Raw genomic sequence first — 19,620 nt, 5'->3', positions numbered from 1 at the left:
GGCTGATCCTTGACGCCAATGAAGCCTTGCTGACTGCTCATTCACCGGCTTCGACTATTCCCATCAGCTACTAGTCTAAATGGCTCTCTAGAAAGAATAATCTGTTTTCTTAGGACTATAATGCACCCTTCTTGTCATGAAAGAACTCATCCTACTTTGTAAAACGTGCAACAGATTACACCCCCCTAATCCAGCTGATCTTAATCAGGGCACATGCCGTAAGTCACCTGACATACACCATGCCCTTTTTGTCTGGAACAACCAGGCCTTGCCACGTGGAACCAGGCCTTTGCATGGGAAGTCAGAAATGTCTACCCCCTGGTATAGATTCTTGTAACTGAGCTTAAGTTGGTGAGACAGCAGCAGAAGGGAGAGGGCTGCCTGGTTGTCTCTGCTGCATTTTTGCATTTTGAATCTGCTTGTAGTTATTATAGTCCCCATATGTTTCATTTTATAGTTGTGTTCAAGAATATAGCTTATCTAATTATTCTCTGCACTGCTCTAAAACATATAATTTTTAATAACTTTTTTGCAGTTGATTTGTGATATTTTGGGAGCATCGTAAACTGCTTAAGAGTTTTCCTTTGAAATGCAAAGTGGTATATAAATTACCTAAATAAAATAATGACCTAAATAACAACAATGCAAACTGCCCCTTTACATCTAGGGTATTCATGGAATATAAAAGCAGATCACGGGCACAGAGTGCACTCTGATTTATTTATTTTTTTAAGTCTCCAAAGTATTGCAGACACTTTTAATTCAACAGAGGAAGTGTTGAACTGTCCAGAGTCAGCTGACACTAATTAATCATATTATTCCTTGCTGATCTGTACTGTTTATCATTTACAGCACTTGTTCCCTAAGGGGAATGCAGTTTTGAATGTGTGGTACGTGCTGTCAGCCGTGACTTTGTATGCCTAAAGGAGCGGAAGGTAAGTCACCTTGGAGGGAACACGTTCCCAATGCAATCTATTAATCTAGCTACTGCAACTGTTAGCAACAGTTTCCAGGTTGCTGTGCTTCGGGCTATAAATGCAATGGTGTTATACTGTCAAGAGGGGCCTGGAAAGGTGGAGTTAAAAACAAAGAGGACGTCAAGGTAAAAATCAGTGGCATCATGGAATCTGGCTGGAGTTTCTGTAGAAGGGACAGGAGGACAATTAGGTGATCTGAGAAAAGGAGGGAATTCACCATCCAAACTACAAGGCATATCTCTTATATGCAGGGGCATACATAGGGGTTAGGGATGTGGGTGGCGCTGTGGTCTAAACCACTGAGCCTCTTGGGCTTGCCGATCAGAAGGTCAGCGGTTCAAATCCCCCGCGATGGGGTGAGCTCCCGTTGCTCTGTCCCAACTCCTGCCAACCTAGAAGTTTGAAGTGCTCCAAGGCTCTAGGCTCCAAGTGCACACACAGACAGATGGATTGAAGGAATAGGAGGAGGATGAAGAGGAGGAGGAGGAGGAGGAGGAGGAGGAGGAGGAAGAGGAAGAGGAGAGATGTAGCTGAGCAGGCCTGACCCCGGTGGCTGTGGAAGAAGTCACTGGCAGAGCACAAAAGCTGCTCCTTGCCAGGGATGGGAGGAATGCTGATATATCTCCTTGTTAAGGGTACAAGGGAGCCTATCTATGAAAGTTTATGGAAGCAATCTCAGTTGGTCTAGCATAACAGGGGAATCCACCGACCAGGGGAATTAGAAAGAATAGGGAGGTTCCCCACTTCAGATTTGGCCCTCCAACTCAAGCAGGAGGGCAGGGATAGTGGTGAATGTGTGTGTTGTGCTAAGCATGCATGCTTGTCCCTGCTCACGTGTAGGATTTTGAGGTAAAGTGGCCAGACTGTTGTATCATCTCCCAACATTGCTACTCCACAGGGGGATAATTATGGAATGAGGGAGATCTCCCCTCCCCGCTGCCAGGAGCTCTAACACAATTCAAATAAGGAACTGCTCCTTAAAAATGGCGCTTATGGGAAAGTCTCTCAGCCATGCCCTCTGTTCAGCCATGAGAGAAGGACAATGGACAACAACAGCAGGGCAACCATTGGTTTAGCAGAGTCAAGCAGCCAAGGAGGCAGAGGTGCCTGTGGCCTGCCTTCATCCACCACTGCCTCAGAGAATAAGCAGCTCCGCCTAGCTGGCTACTACCACCACTTCCTATGGTGGGTGCCTGGCAGCAAGCAACAGGTGTGTTGCAGGCAAGCAGTGGCAGAAGCACCCTCAGGAACTGCTGCCTGAGGCAACTGCCCCACCCTGCCTCACAGACAGCCCGGCCCTGATGGTTCTCATAGCTGTTGATAAAGAAGAATTCCAATACATAAAGACAGACATTTCCCTTACCTGAATAAAAGCCTTCGCTTCCTTTTTTTTGAAAATGGCCATTTTGACAAGCTAACCCCTTTATCCTTTCAGGCTTTGGCATTCTAGGCTAAGTCACAGAGGAGGGAAGAAAATATCCCAGAGATGTTTTCTTTAGATACAGCTTGATTTCAATACTTATGCCCAACTCTGCCTTGAAAAGTTTGCTCAGATCCCGCCATCGTTTGATTTGTCATTTCCTTCTGGGAGTGCAAACTAATTGAGCACAAAGTGGTGGGAAGCTGCTTGAAAGAACAGTCTGAGATATATTTCAAAGCCTCTTTTAAAAGGTTTCCACTCTTGCCAGGCGATTTTGGTTTCTCTTTTAAGCAACATGGAGTAATTGGCAAGCGTGGTGTCCCATAGAAGCAGATTGCTTATGATAAAGAGAAACGTGAAGGGCATTGAGCCCAGTTGTACGTTTAGGCTGCCATTCTTCACATGCTGCATGTGTAGGTATTAGGAATACTTTACAAACACTGTGAAATCTCGCTTCGACTTCTGAAAGATGCCTGCAGTCCTCGGAATAATGTCATCTTACAAGCGTGTTTAGCGCAGTAGCGTCTATTTAGATTGCTTTAATTCCCCCACCCCCAACAAATTATTTGAGAATTAAAATAGGAGGCCACTATTGCTGCGGCTACATTTATAAGCCTCAGCTCAATAACCCAAGGGATGCAGATGAACTTAATGCACCCATCCAGAGCTCCTGTATTGGTTCTCCTTTTGTGCAAAATGATGAACAAGCCAAGAAGCCAAAGTTTCCCATAGCTCTGAGGGGTGACGAAACCAGGAACTATAGCAAATGGCTTCCAAGCAATTCAGGGTCTGGAATCCAGCTTTAGATCATGCCTTCGTGTTCCAGTTTGTTTGGAAACCATTAACCATAGCTTCCCAGTTTGGGTATCAACAAGGAACTGCGGCTTCCTGGCTTCCTTTGTCACTCATGCGAACAGGGAACTGAAGTAGCTGCACATGGGCATTTAAGAACATATAATCACAGAACTGTAGAGCTGGGAGAGACTCTGAGAGTCATCTAGTCCAGCTGCCTGCTAGCTCAGTTAATATTCTAATGGGAAGCTACCAATTTGCACTTACCAAAACAAAAACAATATAAAAAGTAAGTATGGTGCTTGAGTAACCTCTACTCACGTATATGGGGCACATTCTTGGAGAATAAGGCTATCAATGGCTAATGATGATGATGATGATTAATAATAATAATAATAATAATAATAATAATAATAATAATAAATTTATACCCCACCCATCTAGCTGGGTTTCCCCAGCCACTCTGGGCGGCTCCCAACAGAATATTAAAAACACGATAAAACATCAAACATTAAAAACTTCCCTAAATAGGGCTGCCTCCAGATGTCTTCTAAAAGTCAGATAGTTGTTTATTTCCTTGACATCTGATGGAAAGGTGTTCCATAGGGCGGGCACCACTACCGAGAAGGCCCTCTCTGCCTGGTTCCCTGTAGCTTCACTTCTCACAGTAAGGGAACCGCCAGAAGGCCCTCGGAGCTTTACCTCAGTGTCCAGGCTCAATAATGGGGGTGGAGGCTACTAGCCACAATGGCTATGTTCTACCTCCGCCAACACAGTCAGTGTGCCTCGGAATGCCATTGGCTAGGAATCACAAGTGCTGCTGCACTCGGGTCCTGCTTTGGGGTTTCCTGCATATACCTGGTTGGCCACTCTGAGAGCAGGAGGCTGGACTAAACGGGTCTTTGGCCCAATCCAGCTGGTTCTTCTGACTGCTGTCACGACACATGCAAGAACCCCCACTAAAATGAAAGGAGGCTTTCAGCAACCTCTGCTACCCGGAGATGGTGGGTGGACCCTGATGGCTCACAAACCCCAGGGTTTTATTTGGAACTTGAAATCCGCACTTCAATTTTTCAAGGAATGACCTTGAAAGCATTGTCTTCTGCTCCGCGAAAACAGCAAAGCAACAGTATCCATTTCTGTTTAAAACAGTTCTGAGTAGAAAGCAGATGGGATGCTTCCTTCCATGTAGCGCTAAAGAGCATAAGCAGAGCCAAGGCATTATTCATTCATTATGGTTTGCTGGCGCCAGTAGGCACACTCCCCATGCTAGTCTGGAATCGGGCTGGTCTGCACGCTGACAGAGAAACTTAGATCTTAAGGTGGCTATTGCAGAACCCCCAAAGAAGTGGTGTTCAGTGGCCACCATGTCTTTGGCATAACCTTCGTAGGTCTCAAGGTGAATGAGTTTTTAACCGGCGGCCCAAAACCAACCAAGGTTGGCATCACTTAAACCTAGAGGGCATGGCACAGTTGGCACATTAGTACTGAGAACCTCCTCTTGCATGCTTCCAAACAGCAGATGCTTGGCAGATGTGGGCATCCTGGCTTGATTGGAACATCTGGGCTGGGTATAGGAGCAGGTATTCCACATAGAGCTTGACAGGTCCAAGCAAGTACCTTGGATATGGCTTGGCCACTGCAAACTGGCAGCCACTGCAGCTTGTTCAGAATGAGTGTAATACGTTCTTGGCAAGCTGTCCTGGTGAACTTGCTGCAGTTTCCAAATGAATCCCAAAGGTGGTTCCATATAGAGTGCATTGCAATAACCCAGCTTTGAGGCTATATAGAGCACCTCTTTCCAGGATTGGAAATCCTGCTCTTGCAGGATTTCTGAGCACGGGGAGAGGAGGGATGTTTGCCTATGCATGTATCTTTATGTCTCTAAGGGAGTCCCAGCCTCACTCAAGTTGCCTACACCTTTCAGATAGGACACCCCGACATGATCACACCCAGAAGCTCTACAAGAGTCAGAAGTGTATATTTTGACACAAATTAATGAAATTAAAAATGGCCCTGTAAATCATGGTCTTTCCTTTTAACAACAACAACCCAGTTTGAAAGTTCAATTTCATGCAACACTTTAAAAAACGTCGGGAAAGAAATTCAAATTCAAGACTGCTGTCGCCACCATTTACTTTGGTGAACCTCCTTCCTCTTTCAACATAATCACAGACCGGGCTAAACTTTATATTAGGCTTAGAGGCTGGAAGCCATGTGCAAACATCAGCTAATTAACTTCCTTCTAGTTGGGGTTGTTTACCTTGTACTTTGCCCCTCCGTTTGCCTTGTTTCATGAACTCTACAGATAAGAAAGTGAATGGAAAAGCAGGCACTTCATTTAGCGGAGAGGAAGCGTTGCTTTTGGAGTTGCTGAATGCCTCTATTTTTCTTTCTGGGTACATTTGACAGGTGGCCTTTCTCGGTCTCCCTGGTTATCCTCAAGAAAGGTACCCAAACACCTGCTTTGCTTCAGAGGTAATAGGTTGAACCCAATGCTGTACACGCAGAGTTTCACTCATGCCACAGAACTTCCATTTTCTCTCCTCCCCCTGCGTAACCCCAAAATACTGTATTTTTCTCCCCATAGGGTGCACCGGCCCATAGGGTGCACTAATTTTTTTTGGGGGGTGGAGAAATAAAGAAAATCCCCCCTGAGCTTGCCGGGCTGGGGGCGGGGGAAGCCCGAGCTTCCCCCGACCCCAGCCCCCAGAACGGGTCTGGGAACGATGGTGAGGTTCCACTCAACCTCGCCATAGCTCCCGGAGCTTGCTGCTATCCAAAGCCCGGGGAGTGCGGCGCTGTAGCCCGCTGCACACCCTGGGCTTAGGGCAGCTATCCGCAAGCCTGCAGCGGGTTGCAAGACTTCGGGCTGCAAGCACCTATCCGCAAGCCTGCGGAGCCTGGTGGGAAGTCCCGCCAGGCGCCACAGGCTTGCGGATAGCTGCCCTAAGCCCGGGGTGCACAGTGCCGCGCTCCCCGGGCTTCGGGCTGCAGGCAGCTATCTGCAAGCCTTCGGAGCCCGCAGGAGTTCCCGCCGGGCTCCACAGGCTTGTGGAGAGCTTCCTGAAGCCTGGAGAGCGAGAGGGGTCGGTGCGCACCGACCCCTCTCGCTCTCCAGGCTTCAGCGAAAGCCTACATTCGCCCCATAGGACGCACACACATTTCCCCTTCATTTTTGGAGGGGGAAAAGTGCATCCTATAGGGCGAAAAATATGGTATATGCTCTGGAGGGTCCCCCTCCAACCTTCCAGATCATATTTTGAGGGCGTGCAGAGGGCTGGAGGGGACAGAAGAGAAAATGAAAGCTCCACTGCGTATGCGAAAGTTCTGCACACTGACCAATTGTTCCATTTCCTCTTTTGCAGTCTCTGAAGGAAGATGAGAGACTGCCAATCCATGCTGGCAGTCCTGCTGTGACTGGCACATCACATTTACCACAGATTTGTCAAATAGCAATTCATTACCCAAACTACCACGGATTTTTTTTCTCATCCCTTAAAAAAAACTTCCCACAAATTTTCAATCAGAGCTAGGATTGTGTGGAATTTTCATTAAACTGAAAAGTGCCGTTCCAAGAGATCGAAAGTGGTCTGAGGGGGCAAAGTCTCAAAGGAATTCCAAACAAAAACCCTTGTCTTCTGTTTTATGTGCTGTGGCTTTGGTTTGGAACTATATTTCCACTAACTCATTTCCTGGTTTTTGAACTCCACTTACCTGGTCTTCCAAATTACCTCATGATACATGCATGACAACATAGTGTAGAAAACCTTTAGGGAAGTTTTTAATATTTAGTGCTGTATTGTTTTTAACACTTGATTGTAAGCATCCCAGATTATTATTATTATTAACCTACAGTAACGCAAGTCGGGTGGTGAATAATGGAGATTGTATGTATATGCCATCATGCTATTATTTGGTGACACTACACTGCTTTGATAGCCATGGAAATAAAATGTCTGGTTGGAGTGGGGGGGTGGCTGAAAATAACCCTTCAGGTTATCTGTTTATTGAGATTTCATCCTGATCTGCTTGCACAAAGCATTTGCTGAGGTTAGGCTATGTCTAGTCTTAATTGAGCATTGGTGCTAAATAGGGTGGTTATATGACTATGAGTATTCAAGCCGATTTGCTTGTGGCTATTTAGACATCTTCCCATTAATAATTCGACCATCTCATTCTTTTCAGTGCATTTCCCTACTACTTTTCAAACTGCAAAAAATCCCGCCCCATCTTGTCACCACTCCCAGAGTGGCACCCTGGGAGACCCACCCCCTCCGCCCCCCCTTCCTACGTCTCTGTATACAATGTCAGGATTTCAGCAGGAAGTTATGGGACATGCTCTGATTGGTGACAAAGCAGTATGTCCTCCGCAAAACTTTTGCAGGCCCAAACAGTATTGAAAGCTGCCTTGATAAAATCTTTATGAGTGCACACAAAACACATGTGGAGAGGTGATCTCCCCTTCCTTGCTAATTTATAAACAATAATTTATAATTTATAATTGAAAATACCAAGACAAAGGCATGTAAAGCAACAAGTGTTTTGTTTGTAGACTTTTAAACTACCAATGGTTGGAGTGGTGTTCGAACGTTGGATGGATTTGCCCCTCTGTGAAACAATTTCCAAACAGAATATTAAACCCTACTTCATTTTGTTTGAATACATTAGATTAAGCATTCTACAAAACAAAGTTTCTCAGCACAATACTTTGGAATTCCCCAGATGCTAAGGATATTAGATTATCCCTGAAAATACAGCATGCCATTGCAGAAGATGGTCATTGGAGACAGGATAATGAATTACAGGGAATGGGGAATCATTTTATTTCAGACCATTTTTTAAAATATATATATAAACCATAATATTTAATAGAAGTTTTTGAATGTTTAATTTATATGTCAAATTAGCCTTTCTCAGTAACAATGTTTAATTCTATTGAGGTATGGAAAAAGTAGTTATCTATATTGTAAAGGGTGAATGGGAAACATTCTGTGTCACTCCAATATGCTTAATAGCCTTACTGAAATCCTGGAGCCACATACAATACAAGAAAAATGCTTTAGTTGAGCTACAAATGACAGCATGTGCTTGCTTTACATGTTTTAAAGTTTTTAAAGGTATTTTTATTTTATTTTTTAATTGCATTGTTTTTTATGCTCTTGTTTATTTTTAACTGTATTGTTTGCCACCCTAGCCTTCTTTGATTTATTTGCTAAAACAAATAATACATTTTTGGGGGCGCAAACAGGAGCAGCAGCATAAATTAAATAATTTAAACACATTATGGAACACATGTGCTCAGAGACACAGACTGAAAATTGCATACAAATGCAAAGAAAAATGCAGCATTCAAATGCAGAGCCTGCCTATTTCTGAGAGTTGAAGAAAATGCTTTCCCCACTTTTGAGTGAAACCGTTTTTGAACTATAGGATTTATTTGAATGAAACAATAGCAAGGCTATGAAGGAAACCGTGAACCAATAGCTTCTTGAAAACACCTTGATGAGTCAGGGGTCAGATGAAATGGCTTTGGGGGGGGTGTTACACTGAGCCAAGTAAAGTGAAAGTAAAAATTTCACGCACACACCCCCTCAGAGTAATTTGCTTTCCTGTTATTAACACCATAGCAAACTCTAAACCACAGCTGATTCGAAGAGAACATTAAAGTGGAAAAACAATTATGCTCTTATTAAATTAGACACCTAAGAACTGGAAAACAGCACCTTTTAATCACTTGCGGTCATTTATCATCCTGGTGGCTAAAATGTAGCATTAACCACCACTGTATCAAAAATGCCCGAAGGCTGTATCTAATAAATAAGCATTATTGCAAGTAAATCCACCTGGAAGCCAATAGGGCTGGTTCACATGAAAAGATGGCTTTGATTGAGGTACCAGAAACGGAACACTTTCAAAAGGATGTGGCAAGGAAGTTTAGTTGAATGAAATGGTTAGAAACCGGGAGATATATCTGCACCCAGCTTGCAATATCTTGTTCAGATTATTATTATTATTATTTTAGTTTAATAAACTAATGCAATCAAGCTACATGGTATGCTAAGCTTTTTAAAAACCGGGTTGTGCAAATTTAAAATCCAATACTATATCAAACCAGGTTTGAAGCCACTATAGTTGCAATCCTTTGCACACTTACCAGAGAGCAAGTCTCATTGAAGTAAGTTGTGCTTGCTTCTGAGTAGATATGGATAGGATTGAACTGTAAAACCCATGATATTGCAGACACCGTAATTCTTAGCCTTACTTAATATACAATTTGTTCTATTTTGTGGTTGTTGTTTTTAAGGGGCAGGGAGGTTGGGGGGAAAGGAAAAAATGCAATATTGTACCTTGAATAATTTCCTGGCTTCTCTACTTTTTTCAGATCTGGCTGATGTCGCCACCTCCATGTGCAAGACACTGATTGTCTCATTTTCTCGTCAGGGTGTGATTCACTCTAACCACCCTGGTTTCTAAGCCAACAGAAATACAGAGCAATTCCCATTCAGTCCCTATAAACTCACTGCCTGCATAACTGGTCCCAGAACTGCTGAGACCGGCTCCTTTGGGATGCAGCTCAGGTGCCTGCTCCTGCTCCTGCAGTTTATCGGAACTGAAACACACAGAGACTTTTCACAAGAGGAAGATCTGGGGAAGGCACAGTGTTGAATAGTCTTCATGGTGTCTTTGATGAGATAGAAGCAACAACAGAACTAAAGATTCTGGACGGAGAAAATAAAGCACAGCCCGTCATTAACCTGCGCAAATTACTGCCACAATTTAGATTCTCAGGGCTCATCCAGACTTCCTTTTGCGCCATGTCTCCAGACACAGGTCTGTGTTTTAAAGTGTCATGTCCAAGTGTTTGGGTTTGTTGCTTGCTTTTTGCCCTGGCATTTTCCCCACGAAAAGCTGCTCTTTACCACTGGACCGCAGCAAACGACAGTTCGCAGAAAACCCAAATTGCTGTTCGTTCCAATTCAATGTTAAAGGCAGTGCTTTTTTTCCTGGGGGGATACAGGGGTACAAATACCCTCAACATTTTGTGAATCTCAGTTTGGCCTCATTGAGCAGCAGTATTTCAATATGAGTAGGAAAACGCATACCCCTGAACATATTTTTTTAATAGAAAAAAGCACTGGTTAAGGATAAGTGTGGATGAGCCCTCAGAGTTGCTCAAGTCCATGTGGCAAGGACAATGCCTCTCTGAAGCACATGTTTGCACAATGTTCTTTATTTAACAAGTTTTGGGAGAAAGTGTTGGACTGTGTAACTATGACTGCAGAAAAAGTTAAATCTCGCAGCGGGGAATATCTTATTGAATTTTTAAATAATAATAAATTTTATTCATACCCTGCCCTCCCCGGCTGAGGGCGGCTAACACCGATAAAATCGCAGTAAAAACAAAATAAGGGAAGGGGAAAAAACCCCACAATTTAAAATACAGGTTAAAATGCAATTTAAAATGCAGCCTCATTTTAAAAGTAGCCGATAGATCAAGACCATAAGGGGAGGGCAACATAAGGGTCAGACCAAGTCCAAACCAAAGGCCTGGTGGAACAGCTCTGTCTTGCAGGCCCTGCGGAAAGATGTCAAGTCCCGCAGGGCCCTAGTCTCTTGTGACAGAGCATTCCACCAAGTTGGGGACAGTACTGAATAGGCCCTGGCCCTAGTTGAGACCAATCTAAGCACCTTGCAACCTGGGACCTCCAAAATGTTGTCATTTGTGGAGCTTAAAGTCCTCCGTGGGGCATACCAGGAGAGGCGATCCCTGCAGTATGGAAATTATCAATGGGAGAATGGAAATGGATTTTCCGTGCCCTAATGGTGGCCAAGAGATTGATATTGATGAACTGGAAAAAATAAAAATATGATACCCTTCAGTCAATGGACTGATGATACGACATCACTGGCAACTGAGGAACCGATTGCTTACAGGCACAGACTCTATATGGTTAAATATGGTAACATCTGGAATGAGTTTTTACAAAATGTAGTAGGCTACTAGCACTTACATAAGCACTAGGACAATAACACCATACCAATTTATACAAGAATGTGTGGGAATATCGTATATTGCTCTTTTGTGTGTATGTTTTCATTTTTATATGTATCTTTGTGGTTGTTGTTTTTCTCCCTCTCACTTTTCCTTTTTTCCCCCGTATCACTTTATTTCTTTTAAATGAAATCACCTTAATAAAATATAAATATTTAAAAAAGAGTTACTCAAGTCCATTTATTTCAATAGGTCTGTTCTAAGCATGTCTAAATTTGGACACCACCAAGGATGTCTGTCAAATCTCTAGTGGAAGAATTGTCTACCACATGGGACTAAGTGCTCAATTTCCAGTTTGAGGCAACTTGGTTCTCTGTAGCAGTCCAATCTCTTCATCCTCTGCTTTTGGGCTTCCCAGAAGCAGGCAACTGTTAGATGCAGTGGAGCAAAAAAGCCCCTTTTCTATGCTAGCAGGACTCTTCTTATGAGTGGAGAGAGCCAGGTTCAAATCCCTTTTAACCACTCAGCTCACTGGGTAATGCTGGGCTTGTCACTCTCTCATTTTATTCAGAGTTGCTGTGAAGGTCAGATGGGGAGACCATAACCATGTGTGGTGCTCTGAGCTCTTCAGAAGCCAAGGTGGAATAAAAGTTCATAAATACATAATAATAAATACGATTCATAAGTTAAACTATTCACAAAATATTTTGTTCTTGGTTGTATTTTGCCCTTTTTGCTGGATATATTTAATTTCTCTAAGGCACACAGCTGTGTAACTGTGTAGATTTGTGAAACTTCATTATCATAAATAGGGCTAATTTAAAATGTCCGTTAAGATTTGGAAGAGAATGGCTAAAAACAAATGGCTTGAATGATCAACGAAAGTCAATGCTGGACTGAGGGGGTGGCACGTGAACATTTCATTTTGAATGCCAGCAGAAGATTGGGAATTCGATCAAATGTTAAGGTATTATCGTGTTTCCTCCACTGGGAATTTTTCAGTCCTTTTTTTCTACATTCTGATGCTATTCACCTGTTCTAATTAATGAGGTGATTCCACACCTCAGTTGTTGCTGCTATCGTAAGTTTTTGTCTAATGTTTCTGCCTTTGTGGTGAAATGCCAAAGTAACTATGTCTTTAACAGAAAGGGGGGGGGACTATAGATTAAAAATATTCTTTCCTGAAAAGAGGAAAATAAAATCCATTTTGAAAATTGTTGTAGCCTGAAGACGTGCCTCAGAAGTCAAACAGAATCCGTTTCGGAAGTCTATTCGACTTCCGAAACATTTGACATCCAAAGAGCAGCTTCTGATTGGTTGAAGGAAGCTCCTGCAGCCAATCGGAGGCAGTGGAAGACCCGTCAGACATTCGACTTTCTACATAATGTTCGAAAACTGGAACAGTCACTTCTGGGTTCTGATCGTTCTGGAGCTGGAACGTTCAGCTCCCAAGGCGTTCGGGAGCCGAGATACAACTGTATGGCTTGAATCTAACAGCATGAAAGTCAGTGGGCCGGTGTGTTGTTTTTGTGTGTCTGTGTGTGTGTGTGTGTGTGTGTGTGTGGTGGTCCCAGCTTTCACTCACCACCTTTCTCCTTCAATGTCACAACCACCTCTACATGTTACCTCCCAGGACAATATTTAGGATCTTCTAAAGATTTTCGTGGATGTGGGAGACTGAAGGGAATTCTGTTCTATTCATAGACTTCAAGTTTGGGTCCAAGCCTAGTACTTTTATTCTGAGCACACTGAAGTAAAATTCTACTGAAAATATCCATTTCTGTGTACTGTTCCTTCTTAGTATCAGATGCGTGATTGTGGCTACTTTACCAGGATCACGCTCAACCAACATCATCCAACAGTGATTTGGCTATTATAGTGGATGAAGTGAAAGCTCTGTGTGTCTCGTATGCACAATATACCTCTCTGGAGTTTGTCATTTTAGTTTCTCTAGCAAATTGGGTTAAAAATGCAAAATTTATTGTCGCAAATTGGACATTTATTTACTATTCTCTATCACATACTCGCATATATGCCCATGTAGGCTGCGTCAGCTACAAACAGCAACTCAGAGAGGAGGGGGAAGGGCGATATTCCAGCTGCTTCTAGCTTTGTAAACACATATTGACTTTATTATGGCTAATGAGCTGAATGTTAGCAATTGACACACAGCACCTGAGGAGTAGCTTGCACAGAATGCAATTTGCTCCTGGTTCCTGTAGGTGTTATTTAATTAGCACAACATCAATTTAAACCACTGAATAAACCCCACAAAGAAAACACAGGAAATTACCAACAGTTAGACATTATCTTTCACAATTTCGTATGTTCAGAACAATCCCATATACGTTTACTGTGTTCCACCAGCTAACTCCTGGAAAAAGCGTACAAAAGATTTCAGCCAAATTGTATACTTACGTGGGGAAAAAGTGTATTGAACACAGTGGAGTTTACTTCTGAGTCTACAGAAGATTGCACTGTTAGTGTACCAAAATAAGTTTCTTCACATTAGCCCCATGCCTCATCAAAAACATAGAAAAGCCAGAGAAGTATATCAGATCCAGGTAAAGGTAAAGGGACCCCTGACCATTAGGTCCAGTCGTGACCGCCTCTGGGGTTGCAGTGCTCATCTCGCTATATTGGCCGAGGGAGCCGGCGTACAGCTTCTGGGTCATGTGGCCAGCATGACTAAGCCGCTTCTGGCGAACCAGAGCAGCGCACGGAAATGCCGTTTACCTTCCCGCCAGAGTGGTATCTATTTATCTACTTGCACTTTGATGTGCTTTCCAACTGCTAAGTTGGCAGGAGCTGGGACAGAGCAACAGGAGCTTACCCTGTCGTGGGGATTTGAACCACCAACCTTCTGATCGGCAAGTCCTAGGCTCTGTGGTTTAACCCACAGCGCCACCATCTGTCAAATGCAGCGAACCCCAAATCCCAAGACAAAAAGGAATGCCTTGAAGAGATTTGAGAATTTCCCGAGATGAAGAGGGATTTGTATCAGGCTGTCCCAAGATTTCCCTGAAGTGTTTCCTGGTGCTTCAGGAATGTTAAGAACATAAGAAATGCCTTGCTGGATCATGTCAATAGCCGATCTAGTCCATTCAGTCTAGATTTTTTTTAAAAAATTATGCTTTTATGCATACCCTTATCAATTTTATTATATTTGTGTCCCAATATATGACATTGCGAAAGGATTGGAAATTTGCCACAGGGACACCAATTCCAATTGTGACAGCAATAACTAAAGTGGTTTAAATCATTAAAGGAAAAGGGGGTTAGTTGTACTGTCTGGGTACACTTTCTGACCCTGTTACATCATCCATTTTAGCAGCTGCAGCTGCTCCTAACGCTGCCCTCCTTGCTGAACGTTAGCACAAACAACTCGGCAAAGATGCTTTGAGTGCAGTAGGCACCAGAGTGGTTTCCAACAATCATTGGATACCATGTGAGTTCACATGTACATATTTATCAACCAAAGGAGCATCAGTTGAAGACTTGCATGAGTGAGCACAGCCATCCCCAGTCAAATACCAAGATGACCAAGGGTTTGTATATCTCCCAATAATAGCTCGAACAAAGGGCTTTTTATTTATTCATTCCATTTATATCTCACCATTCCTCCCAAAGGAACCAGGGAAGGTCACATGATGAGCTGTGAGAAATCAAATTATCAGGTGTGAATCAGCCTAAAGCTATAGGCAAATCTAAAGGGACTCAAGTTAAGAATCAGATTCTACGCAAGGGTAACAAGGAGACAGGAATCGTTCAAACGTCAACTCAACAATTAATGAAACTGAAGTGTGCCATCCATTAGTCAACTTTGGCTTCAGCAGAACTCCTGTCTTTTCAGGAAGCCAGCCTAATGTTCCCTTGCTTTTCCCCCTAAGGGCTCATTTGTGAATTTGATGTAGTTTTGGATGCCAGCCTGACTCCCCTGAAATACGATACATGTTATACCCTCTTGGTAGCTATGGATTACTCTTATTCATTCCCTCGCCATCTGCCACCACCCTTCTGCTCATGAAATTCATCCAAATCATTTCACAAGCACAAAAGGAAAAGGTAAAAATAGAACTCTTTAACCACACCCTGAAGAGGAGGTTGCGGAAAAGCCACCCGTGTGAGGAATGTTGGCCATTTCAGGAATCAGGGTTAATGGAAATATTACTGGGATTAGCTCTTGGCACCATTTTAGAATGTGTGAGCTCACACATTTCAGACTATGTAGCTGCCTAGCTATAGCTGTGGTAAGTCCAGCTCAGATATCCCAGTACAATTTCTTGGTGGAATCAGAGTCCTCTTCCTTACACCAGATGCCAAAAGGTTGCTGTTGCCCCAGGTTTTATGGCTCACACTTATTTCCAGAGCCACTGCTCCACAGGCACACCAACTAGTGCTCTTCATTTGGGTGTATGTACACACACACACACACTCTATAACAATCCATCTATTTTCATCTACACTAACTTTTAAACTTTTGTTTTGAGTTACATGTTTTGAGGCTCCTGTCCAAAGGGGAAATATAGAGGCATTTAACAGTTTGCAGAAAAGCACTGAAAATAGATACCGTATTTTCCGGCGTATAAGACGACTGGGTGTATAAGACGACCCCCCCCCAACTTTTCCAGTTAAAATATAGAGTTTGGGATATACTCGCTGTATAAGACTACCCCTCTTCCAATGCACACCAAATAAAATTTTTAAAAACCAGTCTCCAGTCTGGTCGGATATCCGCTCTACTTCCCAGTGGCCGGGGGCTTCTGGGGCCAATTTTCAAGTGTATTTCTGCTTCATCTAGAGAGCTTGGTGTCCTCTGATTTAATTTGCTGTCGTTTTATCCTTTGGTGGGGAGTTGCTGCTGTAGCTGCTGCTGTAGCCGGCATATAAGACGACCCCCGACTTTTGAGAAGATTCTCCTGGGTTAAAAAGTAGTCTTATACGCCAGAAAATACAGTAATTGAGATAAATACAAAGAAATACATTTTAAGAGCCTAAATGTGCTTTCAATTCACTAGAATCCCCCTTTTAAAAAACCCCACTTATGCCTGCTCTTCAATATCATATTTTGTTAACAGAAGAATGCATGCAAGTTTATCCTACTGGCCCAGGGATGAAATGTAAGAATGCTTTTGAATGCAACTGGATTAAGTGTTTGATTCCACATTAATGTAATAACTACACAATTTAAATCACACTCATAACCGTGTGATAAAGCCACTCCCAAACTAAGGAGGGGGGGGTTGCGGGCTCACGCCCCCGCCTACATTCTCGCGGGGCTGGTGCCAGCCCCACAAGACTCAGGGATTCCCATTCTCATTAATAGTCATTACCCACAGCGCCAGCCAATCGGCTGGCGGTAGGGGCGGGGTTACTGAAGGGCATTTAAGGTCGGGGCAGCCCTGGCTCGCCCCTTTTCTTTCCTTACAGCAGCTGCGGTTTCCCACCCACACACCCTCTAGGTTTGCATTCAGACTTTGCTATGGGCTTCGGCTGGTCGCCACAAGGGGCCTGGTAGGAGTTTTTCCATTTGGCTAATTGGCTGTATTTTAGAAGCCACTTGGTTTTTTTGCCTACCTCGTAGCAAAACGTCACAACTCCTTGGTTTTGGCGGTAGGCATTGGCAGGGGTATTGTTATGCAAATGAAGTCGGGGGGGGAACGCCATCACCTCCCCCAAATCTTGAAGGGTAGTTCGTTAAAGGACTCCGGGGGGCATCGCCTCGTCTGAAACCTACAGAGGCTAGGGCCTAAAGCGCGCCCCCGAGCGGTGACCCCTTGGGGAGCGCCTAGGGATGTGCATCTCGGGGGCTCCCCCTGTTGGTGCTTAACCCTTCCCGGTTAGACCGGGTAGTCTGTTAGGGCCAATGCCTAAAGCCAATACCGCTCTTACCTGTAATCAATAAAGTTGTGGCCATTTTTCACCCATTAACCTATGTTCTGGTGTCCGGTGTCTTTATTTCCTCCATCTGGGGAGGGGGCGGGAATCGCCACACAACATTTACAAAGTCCCATCAAAAGAAAACTGCAATATTTGGGGGGATATCTTAGCAAACTGAGTTTGGTTGTTTTTTTGAAAAGTGCCGCGAGTCTCTCTTCTTTTTAATTCTTTCGTTATGAATCAAGAAATAAGAAGTCACACACATTTTCCCTAAGTGGTCACAGAATTAGGGACGTAATGTAATAAATAAAAGCAGGAAAAATACAATATAATTGCAAATCTCACCACTTTAGGAAATCAAAAGCCTAAGCAAATACTGAGCTAACCAGAACATGCTTATGATTCAATCCTATGGCTAGCTGGGCAAAAAATTAAATTAGGTCAGCATCACCGGCAGAGATCTCAGCAATGAGCAGTGCTGGGGTGCTAATACGCTTGCATGCTTGATGATTAGTTACTTCTGCTCTCTGATTACATTCTGTATTCATTATTTCCAAAGAAAGATTGTACACTTTCCTGCTTGTCCGTGAGGTTTTCCTGCTACCTTATATGGGTCACTCCTTAAGGGGAACTGGATTACTGACGGTTGCAATGTTAGGATATAGTTACTGTTGCATAAACCTGTCAAAGCCAATTAGTTTCTGAATTTTCTGAATGAACAGGGTTCTTTTGATGTTCTATTTCGGTTTGCGGTGTCCTCTTTTAAACCAAGTGAAATCACATTTGTATAATAGGACGTTACATATGGACCTGTTATGACAACAACAGCCATTTCTAATAGATGCTTCTCTGGTTAGTTAGTAAAGCAAATAAACATGGACAATGAAATTTTGCTTCTGGACAAGCACCACAGCAGTAATAGGTAATGCATGAAAGCTGAAAACTAGAATTAAAAGCAACATTGGCAAAAAAATATTGTTACACACTAAAAGGTAAAAAGGTAAAAGACCCCTGGACGGTTAAATCCAGTCAAAGGCAACTATGGGGTTGGGGCAATCATTTCGCTTTTATGCCAAGGGAGCTGGCGTTTGTCCACAGACGGCTTTCCAGGTCCTGTGGCCAGCATGACAAAACCGCTTCTGGCACAACGGAACACTGTGACGGAAACAAGAGCACACAGAAATGCCGATTACCTTCCCGCCGCAACAGTACCTATTTATCTCCTTGTACTGGTGTGCTTTCGAACTGCTAGGTTGGCAGGAGCTGGGACGGAGTGACAGGAGCTCACCCCATCACGGGGATTCGAACTGCCAACCTTCTGATCAGCAAGCCCAAGATGCTCAATGGTTTAGACCACAGCACTACCCAAATCTCCAAGCAGTGCAAGATTCCAGGGGCACCACGTGCCTGGATGGTGAGATATGCGGATGGATGTAGAAACCCTTGGATTTCACATAGCTAGAAAATGCAAACACACAGAGATCCGCCCTCTTCTACCTCAGGCTCCGTCCACTTCTAGCATGTGACCTTTGGAAGAAATGTGGTCCTTGCGTGGAAAAAGCTTATTCAGTGTGACAGCACCAATGTTAAGGAATTCCCTCCCCATCCATATTAAACCAGCTCCCTCCAATTTAGCTTTACAATATACGATATCTTTATTGTCATTGTCCCATGCAGAACATTGAAATTGAACATTAGAATGTTCTTGTTCAACCAGTCTTTCAAAGTGTAATGAGTTTGGTTTTGGTTTTTTGTTTTTTGCATTATTACATATCTGATTATTGAATATATTTTTTTAAAAAAAGTAATTACATTGAGAAAACCTAAGGATTTTAGGGCGAGCCATTCTGTGAAATCGTTGCTTCTGCTCAATGAATGAGCAGCATTATTTATTTTTAGTTCAAACCGAGTGCTAGAGGCTGTTTATGAGGCTAATGCCAATTTATGCACCCCAAGGGCTGCTTGCAACAGTATAAAAATATATACTGTATATACTGTAAATGAAATAATGCTGAAGTAAAAGCAAATGCCTAAGGCCACAATCCTGCACACACTTACTTAGGGAGTAAACAGCAAAGTACCTGTGATGTTAAAGGTGTCCTTAGAGACAAGGGCAGCTTCAAAATATAATAATAACATGCGTGGGAGATACATTTTATTGTGATGGCAATGTGATGGGATGGATGGCTAAGTCCTTTCTCCCTAGCCATGCTTCCTCCATGTTGCTATTAGGCTTAGGAGGTGGGATAGGGGTGAGGAACACCCTATTACTGATATATATTGCTATAGGTTTTGGGAGGGGTACCCCCCTAAACCCTAGAAATTAATAAATGGTAGGTTTTTTTATTATTTGGGATGTGAAAGGAGAAATGCAAGCTGCAGAGGAATTCCTAAACTAGCCTATGCAAAATGACCTGGCCAAGCTAGGGCCATTAAGAAACAATACAGGGTCACTGGGAGCCAATGGTGATGCAAGAAGACTGCCCTCCCTCCTTGCCCTGAGGTGTGAACAGGGGATTTTGAAGGTTGCCAGGGTAACTGGGTGTGAGGTGACA

The 19,620-nt window shown here is 43.4% G+C and overlaps 1 protein-coding gene across 2 annotated transcripts in view; it reads right to left on the bottom strand.

Annotated features, from left to right (window-relative positions):
• PTPRR (protein tyrosine phosphatase receptor type R) overlaps window positions 1-19,620 on the bottom strand; it is a 113,970-nt gene that overhangs the window by 42,651 nt on the left and 51,699 nt on the right. The gene's annotated exons all lie outside the window — the stretch shown is intronic.

The sequence above is a fragment of the Podarcis liolepis genome (genome assembly GCF_965112155.1).
Source record: "Podarcis liolepis genome assembly, chromosome: 10".
Lineage (NCBI taxonomy): Eukaryota > Metazoa > Chordata > Lepidosauria > Squamata > Lacertidae > Podarcis > Podarcis liolepis.
This window is presented reverse-complemented; position numbering and strand designations above follow the sequence as displayed.